The sequence below is a fragment of the Crinia signifera genome, chromosome 4 (assembly GCF_055691185.1).
Source record: "Crinia signifera chromosome 4, ASM5569118v1, whole genome shotgun sequence".
Classification (NCBI taxonomy): domain Eukaryota; kingdom Metazoa; phylum Chordata; class Amphibia; order Anura; family Myobatrachidae; genus Crinia; species Crinia signifera.
The window spans coordinates 162,231,958-162,244,660 of record NC_139220.1 but is presented as its reverse complement, the minus strand read 5'-3'; positions in this window follow the sequence as shown (position 1 = coordinate 162,244,660).

The window sequence follows — 12,703 nt, the reverse complement described above, 5'->3', positions numbered from 1 at the left end:
CATTTATTACCATTAGTGGGTACATAATGGCCCTTACAAAATGTTGCTATGGGGCCAATGAAGTAGTGGTAGTATTCTAGGTGCAGGGCAGTAGAGAGCCTAGTATTGATCATGGGTCATGGCCTTATTGTGGCAAGCATGGCCAATCACCCTGAAAGTAAAATACACTCTGCTCCACAACTGCATGTGCTGGTGTCATACCTCCTAACATGACCCTTTCCAGGAGGGACACATTGCTATGTTTCTGGACTTCTCCCTTAATGTATGATTGCCATCAGCTGTGGTGAAACACCTTTCTTATCACTTAACCTGTTTGAAACAGATGTATTAAGAGGGAAGTGCAGGAGCAGAGCATTGTGTCCCTCCTGGCATGTTGGGAGGTACTGTATGTGGTTTGAGGATCAGAACTGCTGCACCTCCTGCATCCAGGTAATGGGTAGAGGACCAGGGACCTCACTCGGCCCCTCCATCTGCCTGGACCTGGGTAATTAGTACCCCCCTCTTGTCGCCTTGTCTAGGTGTGTATTGAATGAATTTGCATCTTGGCAGAAATTTTGAAATGTTGGTTAACAACTTTTTGAAAGCAGTTGCACATAAAGCCTCTGCAATAGCCATGTTCACAAAAAAATGCGGTACTTATGTAGTAACTGGGCTGCCGATTTTGAAATCGGGTCCATCGCATCGCATCGCACCCGACCATATCGCATGCGATGCGATGGACCCGATTTTTCCATAGGATTCAATGTTAAAATGGACTGAGTTCATTTTAACATGGAATTCAATGGGAAAAGGGGTCCTTTTCATACCCCTACTATCCAAGTGGGCATGGAGTTGGATATAAACCTGTGGCGAGCGTAGCGAGCCACCGAGCCCGAAGCGTGGCGAGCGTAGCGCGCCCCGCGAGGGGACACAGAATACCGTCCCCTCGTGGGGCTCGCTTCGCTCGCCACGCTTCGGGCTCGGTGGCTCGCTACGCTCGCCACAGGTTTATATCCAACTCCATGCCCACTTGGATAGTAGGGGTATGAAAAGGACCCCTTTTTCCCATTGAATTCCATGTTAAAATGGACTCAGTCCATTTTAACATTGAATCCTATGGAAAAATCGGGTCATTGCATCGCATGCGATATGGTCGTATGCGATGCGATATCGCATTGCATCGCATCTGATTGTATGCCTTAACTTAAGGCATGCAATCAAAAAATCGGCAGCCCAGATACTACATAAGTACCAAAAATGCATATTTTGCCTGTATTTAGAGTTGGCTGCACCTAGCTAACCTAGTTGTCATCAATAGCATCAGTGTGCATTTGCACAAATCTTTGGAGATCTATCTGATGTCAGACATAACTTTGTATGTGCTCACCTCTGAATAGCCTGCAATGCTAGCAGAACACCCTCAGCAAACCTCTGTCCTTTTTGGCTCCTCCCCCTGTGTCATTCTTCAAGACATCAGGATTAAGCTGAATCCAAGATATCATTGTTGTTTCAAAGTTCAAGTATTTCAGAGACTGTCGTTTCTTCTAAGTCCAATATATCATAGTTATAGTTATAAGTCAAAATATTCCACAGACTGCCATATTATTCAAAGTCCAAAAAGTTGTTGTTCTTGTTATTTCAAAGTCTAAGAAGTTATTGTTGTTGTCTTTATTCTTCGTTCTAAAAAAAGATTGTGTTTATCCTTATTCTCAGTCCCGAAGTTATAGAGACTTATTATTTTTTTAGTGATTTTGTCTTTTATTTTCTAAATTGGCTTGTAATCTTTATGATCAAGAATTATATAAAACCTGCAAGCTTTAACCCTAAGTCGTCAAATGTCTCCATTACTCCTGCTATGCCACTGATTCCATCAAACACTACAATTGTGACAGAACCTCTTGTTTACTTGCTATTGTTACGATCCACCTCCAGCGGGTTGGTGTAACTCTGCAGTCAATATGTTCTGTGTGGGTTTTGTATTTGTTCACTGGATCAGTGCTCCGGGTTTTGCTGTTCCACCTTGCCTGGTGTTCGTGCATACCCTGGTCTTTGGGTGTGGATGTCTGCTAGGTTATTTAGGTATGCTTCCAGCATGCAGACTCTGCCGGTTATAGTTCTTATTGCAGTTCTGTCTGTCAGGGATCCTGCACCAGAGTGTTCCTATTCCTGGCACCTTGTATAAAGCATCATGTGTGCCAAATTTGTTTGTGCCTCAGTCAGCATGTTCCTGGTTCCAGCCACTGTTTTATAGCCTGCCTGTCAGTTTGTGATGCTCCCTCCTGAATTGGTCTGCTTCATTCCATCTCTCAGATAAGTCAGGAGCAGTTATCTTTGGTTTACTTTTCTGGTGTCATCTTCTTGCATTGTTGCATTTATTATTGTCTGATTAACTAGGTACCATCTTATTGTATTGTTGCATTCATTATCTTTTTGTACTATTGACCATGTTTCCACCTTGTGTATTGTTACATCCAGTATTTATATTTATTGGTATCATCTTGGTAAATTGTTGCATTTACTTCTGGGTATTGAAAGTGCGTGTACTTCAGCCAGTTACTCTTGCGGTACCTTGCCTCCTGTAGCAGCCTTGTCATCCGTAAGACCAGGTAGCACCAGGGTTGGGGTGGAATTAATTTACCCCTTTGAACGTGGCTGTTATTGGTGAAGTCTTAGTTCGCAGGAGGCAATCGGGAGCTGACCTTGTCTTGTTTAGACCAGTCTTGTCTTGTCCAGTCCAGTCTTATCCAATCCAGTCTTGTGAAGTCTTGTCTAGTCCAGTCTTGTCCAGTCCAGTCTTGTCCAGTCCAGTTCAGTCTAGTCCAGTCCAGCCAATTACTGGAGAATTAGCAGCACGACTACTGCTCTGCATAATTCAGTCTAGTTTTCTGTTTCCAGTCAGAGTATGGAGGGGGATCCTGCTATAGTCATGTCAGGCAGACTGAGATATTATGAGGACATGCAGAACCTCATATTACAAGCCTTCCTGGGGCTGTCCATCCCAGTATATACTCTGCAGCAGCAAACATCTGCTAAAGGAGAAAAGTTTTGGATAAATCAAATATTTGTCAATCACCAAGAGGTAATGGCACCTTTAAGAATGACTGCTCTCCACCTTCTGTGTTTGCCAGTAATCAGAGTCCTGGGCAATCATGCAGACTGTGGCTGAGCAGTTGTAAAAATCACCCTCTGACAATAGTCAGCTGACTTCCGTAGTTGGTGGAGGTGATTTATATTCCAATAAAATGTCTCATTCCTTAAAAGAAGAGAAAACAGCAGGGTTGAATTTCTTTAATTCTAGGGTGATCCCTACTCCGTTATCTGAAGAAAGATTTCGGAGTATCCTGTGTCCTAAACTTTCTGAGGCAGAATGCCTGAGATGAAAGAAGGACAGTCTCTGTATGTACTGCGAATTTGCTACTCACTTAATAAAGGATTGTTCCCTCCACAGGTCAGGAAGAAGTGATGCTTCTAGTCCTCAGGTACTGTCTGATAAGTTGCCTCAAACAGTGCTTCCAAACACCCCTTCTTCCAAAAAAGGTGTCAAAGGTTCCCAAGAAGTGAGCCAAGTTTATTACTGGGGTCCTATGACCCGGAGCCCCAAGCTAAATATTGGTAACTAACTGAAATCCTTCAGCGCCAGGGAGATCCCTGATGTTATCTCCCTATTAGAAGCCTCAAGTTCTGTAGCTGCAAAAGCATTAGATTTGACTACCCCGGGGCCCGCCGGGTTAGCGTGGAGCTCAGGGCCTGCCGAACGAGCCCAAGACTGCAGCCCCAGGAGGGAGCCCAAAGGCCGGAGCCGGGGGCCCACTGTGCAAGCCCAATGCCTGGTGCCCACCAGGCAAGCCCAATGCCAGGGCCCCGCCAGGCAAGCCCGATACCGGGGGCCCGCCGGGTGAGCCCGATGCCCAGGGCCCGCCGGGTGAGCATGATGCTCAGGGCCCGCTTGGCGAGTGTGGTGCTTGGGGCCTGCCGGGCGAGTGTGGTGCTTGGGGACCACCAAGCGAGTCGAAGGCCGCAGCCCCAGGTGGGGGCCCAAGGGCCACAGCCCCTGATGGGGGCCCTAATGGCCACAGCCCCAGGTGGGGGCCTGAAGGCCACAGCCCCAGGTGGGAGCCCAAAGGCTGCAGCCCAAGGTGGGGCCTGTTTCACCCCGGAAGTGGGTAAGGTCTGTTTCACCCCGGAAGGGGGTAAGGTCTGTTGCTGAGAGATATATGCTGGTGTAGTATAGTTAATAGCTTTATATGTGAGTAGTATTTTATATTGAATACGGTAAAATACAGGCAATTAATGGAGGGACTGGCAGAATGGATCAGCCGACGATGAACGTCTTGCTAGGAAGATCATCCTAGCAGCAGCATTTAAAATGGATTGCAGTGGCGAGAGTCTGTTCTCGGAAAGACCAGTTAGGAGACTATTGCAATATTCAATGCGGAATATAAGAGTAAATGCATAAGAGAAATAGTGGTGTCTTGTGTAAGATAGGGTCATATTTTTAATATGTTTTTTAGGTACATGTAACATGATTTGGAGACAGATTGAATGTGGGGAACAAATGACAGTTCAGAGTTGAGGATGACCCCTAGACAATGAGCTTGTGGGGTAGGGTAGATTGTTGAGTTGTCTAGATGGGATTGTCCTCCCACCCTTATGTTGTATATTGAAAAGGACACGTACAGTTTGTCAAGCCAATACTTCAGTGACAGGGAATGGTTTGGTTGGGCCCCCACAAAATTATTTTTTGGAAAGACTTCTTCTGATCATTAATGGAGGAGATTGATGATGATGAGGGTGTTGGCAGTGGAGATTTTGTGTGCTGGTCAAAATTGATGGTAGCTGATACTGGATTGCTTGTTATGGTTTTACAAATTATAATAATTTCATAACATAAATTTCATGAACTTTCCATAAGTGATGTAACATGGAGGAGATGCCTAGATTTGTTTACAGCTCTACTTCTACTAACTACCCTCACAAATGGAAAAAATGCCTTCAGAATTTGGGTAAAAATAGTTCTAAACACAAGAGGTGGCTTTTACAGGTTTATGCCCATACATTATAATGGCTTTGTTTTTAGTACAAGCAAAAACTGCTGCCAGCATCCTCGTCATCAGCATTAACATTAGCATTTTATATTACACCCATATTTCCCTCATTCCATATTTAACAATGGGTAAGTAACAAAGAAAGATTGTCCACAAGATAAGCACTCTTACATAGGATAGAATTTTTTCAGAAAATCAAAGCACCTCTATGTGACTGCAGCTATAAGTGTACCTCAGGGTCTACCTCACCCCTTCCAACAACAGAACAAAAATGAAATACACAATAATAACCGCTGTTCTATTGAAATATCCAAATAGCTTCCGCCTGTATGACCGGGAACACTTTTCACCTTGAATCAGCAATAATTCATCCGGCATCTTCTATCACCAAACTGACCTCCTGATGATGCCCTATATGCACATAAGGATTTATTTTACATGGAGGTTAGCTGTTTTCCACCTTTTTCAACCTTCCTGGGGTACGATACAAATATACTTCTGAGCATCAAAGCACTTTTCTGGACACTGACCTTTGTTCTCGGCTTCCAGGCTGGAGACGAATCCGTGCACTTCTCACCAAGTGGAAAGAAGCAGCAAGTCCCGAGGCTTCTTGTGGCTTTGTTTGAGATGGGTGAAAGATAAAAAAGTGACCACGTCCACCCACCAACGCGTTTTGATCCACGGAGGGATATTTGTCAAGGCTTGGGTGGTAGTGGTCACGTGGTCACATTTATATCCCTGGATCTTCATTATCCCTGTTCCTACCTAGTTCTATTCTATTCAGATTCCCAGGTAGTCTTAAAGGTGTACCAAATTTTCTATCTGAAGGTCCCGACAAATCCCTTTTCTATACTCATTCTTGCGATATGTTCAGAAAGAAGTTTTTAATTTCCCTTAATGTTTTTTCAAAAAGGAGGGGCATATTTATTCCCTAAAGGGGTAGCAGATCATTTAATTTTAATCTGCAAAAAAATAAAATAAAAATAAGAATCGTGAAAAAAGCTTGAACAAGTATATTGTATAGGGTTGCGCCCAAGATAGTTCATTACACCCATGTTATAATCCCCTATTTATTTTAACAGAAATAAAATTAAAAGGTGTGAATCACCTATTATTTTAGCAGAAAGAGAATTGAAAGGTACAATTTTTAGACTTTATAGCTGTTTGAGACATTTTTCACCCTATTATTTTACATGAACCACTTAAGTTTGAAGTCCCCATTCAGTCCTCGAGGACTGTTTTCAACAGTAGTTCCAGCGCATTTCTGCCTGTGCTAATGCTACCTCTATATTATTTTTGCACCAATTGCCCTTAACCTGTTCTATTACTTTAAAGCTAATTAGATCATTTATGGAGCAATGATGTGTTTGTTTAAAATGGGCTGACAAACAGTGGCTTTCAAGCCCATTTTTAATGTTTCTAAAGTGCTCCCCTAACCGTTTTAATGGCAATGTTTGTGTTGGAAGACATTAAAGGAAAAAAATGTGCAAAAATAATCTTTTAGACAAAAGTTGCACTGACAAAATGGAAACAATAAACATTGTATATATTGGTGTCCTAATAGGCAAATCTTCTCTAGAAGTACACTGTCAGAAATGTTGGATACACAAATAACTTACGTTATCATCTCTAGACTTTTATCTAGACTTTTATCAGAGAGGGGGATTAAAGTTTGCCATTATATTGACATCCTGGGATTAGGCATTTTTCTATCCCGACTCCCCGACCCCGAATTTTAAGCAAAGGCCATGGCCTGGGGCTTTCCTTGCCACTGCGTTTGGTGCATGACACTGTCAAATTTATGTTTCTGGTAGTACAGATGGAGCTGCTCTCATTAGAGTGGTCCTGGCGATTCTATCACCATGTGCCGTCCCCGCCAGCCACAGTCCGACAGAATGGGGCACATGTGACCGAGACGATTGCGCCCCATACTGTCTGCATCCCCTTTGCTGTCACACGAGGATTACCGTACTCGCAATTGTTGCGGGTACGGCGTATTACCTCGGATGACTCAGGTGCTGGCCGCACTTGACACTATGGTTGAGAAATTTATCCAGAGGGGTTATCCCTGTACTCTGCTAACCCCCATTAGAGATAAAGTCTTAAACACCAACAGGGATGACACCCTGAAAAGTAAACCTAGACAGGCCCAGTTGGAGCCCTCCAAGAAATTTCCCTGGGTTAATAAGTTCTCTATGGACAGCAGACACACCACTGCACAAGCCAAGAAGTGGTGGCCCATAGTGTCCACTGATAAGGATCTTCCCTTGTTACAAAACACTAGCTTAATGCTCAGCTATTCCAGGCAGGCCAACTTGAAGGACCACCTGGTCAAGCTGGACATTACCGGCTGGGACAAGGTAGCACCATCTCACTTTCTCGCTAGGAAGAATGGTTGCTACAGGTGTTTAGGGTGTATTACCTGTAAGACAATGGTAGTGGGGGATAATTTCAAGCACCCCCACAACAGTAGGATTTTATCCATCAATTTTCCCCTCACATGCAGTTCTATGTATGTTGTATATCTTTTGACTTGTCCTTGTGGGCTGTCCTATGTGGGGAAGACCCAGCGCCAGTTCAAGGAGCGCATGGCCCTACATAGGACGGCCATCAACCAAGCCTTACAGTCTGGCTACAGTGATCGCCAGACACTGTGTGAGCCATCAACATCCTGTAGATAAAATACTCTTCCTGTGTTCAGTTATACAACGCATCTGTTTTTCACGTGATTTGTTTGATATTTGGTCTTTTGTCATAGTTACCATGTATGTTTATATACATTGCATATAGTCACCTTTGAGTATGCATAATTAATGTGTATATGAAGCAGGCACTGTACTAACATTTTGTGCCTATGTTTTTCTATTCTCCAGACAATGTTTATTCCGGTTGCCAGGTTACCAGTTCTTTGTCGTCCGAGCAGCTATGTTCCTAACCGGACTTCCGGTCTTGGTTGGCCCCACGCTCAGGCAGTGGTTGGTGGATGTCAGGCAGTACTTCAATCTTGTCACCCGCCAGCTTCCGGGCCGGCGTGTAGAGGCTTCCGGATGGAGTTGTGGTGTGGGAACTAAACTGCTCGGCTGTCGGGTGTGGAGGGACGGCTGCAGCGCCGGGACCTTCCTGTCTACGCTGTTTGATGCGGCATGGACCCTTGCCTGGCAGGTGTAGAGAATTAGTAAGTGATTGTTTCGTTTGGGGGTGGGGTTTGTACCTGGCTGTGGGTATATATTGTGTTTTGTGTATTATGTGTTTGTCAAGCTGTCTGTCCCTGACGACGGGGGGTAACCCCGAAACATGTCGGTTTAAGGGACGTTTTTAACTGCAGTCTGTTGAGTGCCGCCTCATCTCTGTTCCTGTACTACACCGATCCACTTGGATTAACTCAGGAAGGCACCCCAGCGCTTGTACCTTTTATTGGAGTGTTTATTGCTACTGAGTGCCAGATTTACTGCTTGCTATATATATATATATGGTACTTGTTTCCTAGCACGGCCACCATCGGGGGTAATCGTGTACCTTAACTTAAGGTACACGATTACCCCCGATGGACCCGATTTCCTTTGAAATCAGGTCCATTTTGCTGGCAAAGGCAAAATCGGGTCCATCACAATCTTCCGGGAGGGCACCAGCGGCAGCTGTATCTATTCGGGAAGGAGTGCCGGGCTGACACCGCTGACTATATATATATATATATATATCTTATATATTTGGCTACATCTGTCACTCAAAGTGTCTGTAACGCTGGGTGGAGCCTCTGACTCACATGACAGAGAACCAGCCCAGTGAGCCCACAGTGCCAGACACCCTCTGCCTCCCCATGTTGCCCAGGAACCTACTCCACAGCAACCAGGTGAGCGCCCCCGCTGCCCCCCCACGCCCCCCTCCCGCGATTCGCGGGCCACCCCCTCCCGCGGTTCGCGGCACCCCCGTGATTTGCTGCAAAACACCTCCCCTCTCCCGTGATTCACGGCACGCCCAACCCCCGCGACCCCACCCTCCCGTGATTCGCGGCAAAATCGCCCCCCGCCCCCTCCCGCGATTCGCGGCACCCCCCCGCGACCCCCTCCCATGGTTCGCGGCACCCCCACCCCGCGACCCCCCTCGATTTGCAGCGGCAACCCCCCGTGATTCGCGGCAACCCCCCCGCGACCCCCCCTCCCGCGATTCGCGGCAACCCCACCTCCCCCCCGCACGATTCACGGCAAACCCAGGATTAAATGGCACATGCAAAACACTGACATGGCTATGGTCGACAATGAAAAAGGTTGACAAGAGTTTTTGAAGATTTATTTTTCAATTTTTGAATGTTTTCATATTCATTCTCATGTGTCGACATGGACACCAATGAAGTGCCACACTTATGTCAACATTTACATGTAATGACCTTTCTGTGTTGATTTTTTCTTGTGCCGATTCGCAGCACCCCTCCCGCGACCCCCCCTCCAGCGATTTGCGACCCCCCCTCCCGTGATTCGCGGCACCCCCTGCGACCCCCCCACGATTTGCCGCGACCCCCCTCCGACGATTCGCGGCAACCCCCGCCCCCCCTCCAATGATTCTCGGCAACCCCCCGCCCTCGCGACCCCCCCTCCCGCAATTCGCTTCAAACCCCCGTGCACCCCCTCCCACGATTCACGGCACCCACCCCCCCAACGACCCCCCCTCCCGCAATTCGCTGCACACACCCGCCCGCGACCCCCCCTCACGCGATTCGCGGACCCACCCCCAACTCCCCCCCCCCCCCGAGATTCACGGCAACCCCAGGATTAAATGGCACAAGCAAAACACTGACATGGCTATGGTCGACAATGAAAAAGCTTGACATGAGGTTTTTGAAGATTTATTTTTAATTTTTTGAATGTTTTCATATTCATTCTCATGTGTCGACATAGACACCAATGAAGTGCCATACTTATGTCAACATTTACATGTGTTGACCTTTCTGTGTTTATTTTTTCTTGTGGTGATTCGCGGCACCCACCCCGCGACCCTCCCTCTCGCGATTCGCGGCGACTCCCAGGATTCGCGGCACCCCTTACCCCGTGACCCCCCCATCCCACAATTCGCGGCAATCCCTGCGACCCCCCTCCCGCCATTCGCGGCAGCCCACCGCGCCCCCCCCCTTCCCGCCATTCGTGGCACCCCTCCCCCCCGTATGCCCACACACCCATATCACTACCCAGCTTCCTGCTCTCCTGAACCGTAACTTCCACCACTGGGAAGTCGCTGATGCTGTGTTGCCCACATACCCCTATCATGCCTCATAGCCCAGCCTCCTGCTCTCATGCACCCTAACTCCCACCCAGTAGGAGGAGACACTGACTCCTGTACTGCCACGCTGGACCCTCACCCACTGACAGAAGCTGCACAGTGTCCCCCACCCTCCTCTTTGGTCCCCCGTATGTCCACACACCCCTATCACTACCCAACCTCGTGTTTTACTGTGTCGTGACCTCCGCCAGTGGGGAGCCGCTGACCCCAAAACACCCTACTATACTATTGCACACACACACCTAAACAACCACTTTTTAATTAAACAAAACAATACACACCCCCTTCCAAATCATATGATCTCTATTTAACACATTTCACCTATAACTCCAGTTGCAATACAGGCATCTTTCATACAATTCTAACCATATTTCTCATATACAAACGTTCACAAATTAAGAGGGCGCAGCCCCTTACGACGGTGTGAAGAGCGCCCGTAGGGCGCGATGAATTACCTAGTATATATATTATATATATATATATATATATATATATATATATGATTGGATCATTTCTTTCCATAATTCTATGACAACTATTCATGTGGATTGTAAAAATATCAACAACGGGTATGTTGCAAACTACCCAAAAGTATATTATGTTTGCTTTAAAATGCAGTATGACAAGAATTTTGCTGAAAGTATGTTTTAAGCACTTATATTAGATAAGTAATAAAATGCTTCTATCACTTTGTATTGCCAATGAGATGTAATTGGAACAATATTACAAATATGTCTTAAAGATAAACAAATCTGGTATCACTATTGAAATTTCCATAAGTGGGAGGAAGTTAAGAAAAGCAAGATGCACTCCATGTGTCCATCAAACTAAACAAAAGTCATTCATTTAAATGTATATTCTCTGGAAAAGTAACAGTTAAGACTCATCTCTACACATAGCTTACATATACAATTATTGTATGCATTACAGTGCACACCAGATAAAAGCAAACACCTATTCACCTATATAAACTGTGACATATAAATGTGACACATTTATTCCCTACTTGTCCATATAGGCCCAGCATGGGGATACTGATAGATACAATGATTCTTCTTCATTAAAAGCCAGTCATTAAGACGGACACCAAGGCCGGGTTATAGGCCAGCAGTTGCCACTCACATAGGAGTTGCCTGGTTTCTGGAAACCATGCTGCTTGGAACTGGAACTTTGTCATGCCGAGCAATTGTATGTGTGTATGTGTCTGTCTGTGTGTGCATAGGAGGCAGCAACCTGCTCAGCACAATGTGTGACATGGAACACCATGAAGGGGTGTGCTGGAGGCCGTGTTGGGGGGAATATGAAGATGAATAGGGGCAGAACCAGGATTGTGACACATCATTGTGGCCCTGCCCCTGCTGCACAATGCCTAGATTATTTGTGAGACAGGGGTGGTCCACAATGATGCTATTCATGTTGCCACACCCCCAGTTCCAGACTTGCCCACAGAAGAGTGGGCAAGTCTTCTGACCGGACACCACAGCCCGCAGCACCTTACAGCCAAAACACGTCTCAATTTAGGGTCCAAGCGTGAGGCACTTGAGGTCTGGTGCAGCTGATATACTACCTGTGTGGTGTACTTTAGTTTGGATAGAACACGCAGCTGCTGTGAGCCAGATGCAGGCCCCTGTTCTGTCTGGTTCCAGGTTCTCCAGTCCTGGCAGTCCACTCTTGATGGCTTTCCTGACCCAGTGTATAACAATAGCAACACCCCTATTTCACTCATTTTGCTCAACAAATGGAAATCTCCATAATCTCTTTCCTTTGATTACAATTCTTTCAGTTCAGTGTACCCTATGGTGTGCAACAATCCCACTTGGAGGCAGCAACTATCCCTATTCATAAGCAGCATATTTGGAACAATCACAGAAGAAACATTCCTTTTATATCAGGCATGTCCAAAGTCTGGCCCGGGGGCCAATTGCGGCTAGTGCCATAATTTCAAGTGGCCCGCAGCCTCCAGCCAGAAGCGGGCAGAGCATCAGATGCAGGTGCCTTTACCTTGCTATCTGCAGCAGTGAGGAGGTGCCGGCCGCCATAGTGAGATGTGTTTGGCGGCTTTCGGTGAGTGTGCATTCAACCCCTGGCATTCAGAGAAGGGGGGCAAGCTATGGGACAGAGTGAATGGGTGCAAAGTGGGGAACATACAGTGAATGTGGGGCATACAGTGAAGGAGGGGCAGGCTGGGGGACATACAGAGAAGGATCGTCAGGCAGGGGAATATAATGTGAAGGGGGCAGAGTGGAGGACATACAGCTAATGGGGGAAGCAGGGGAATATACAGTGAAGGGGCAGGCTGGGGGACATAAAGTGAATGGGGGCACGCTGGGGGACATAAAGTGAATGGGGGCAAAATGGGGGACCATTCTGATGTGATTAATGATTCAAAGAATGTCAGGCTGAATGGT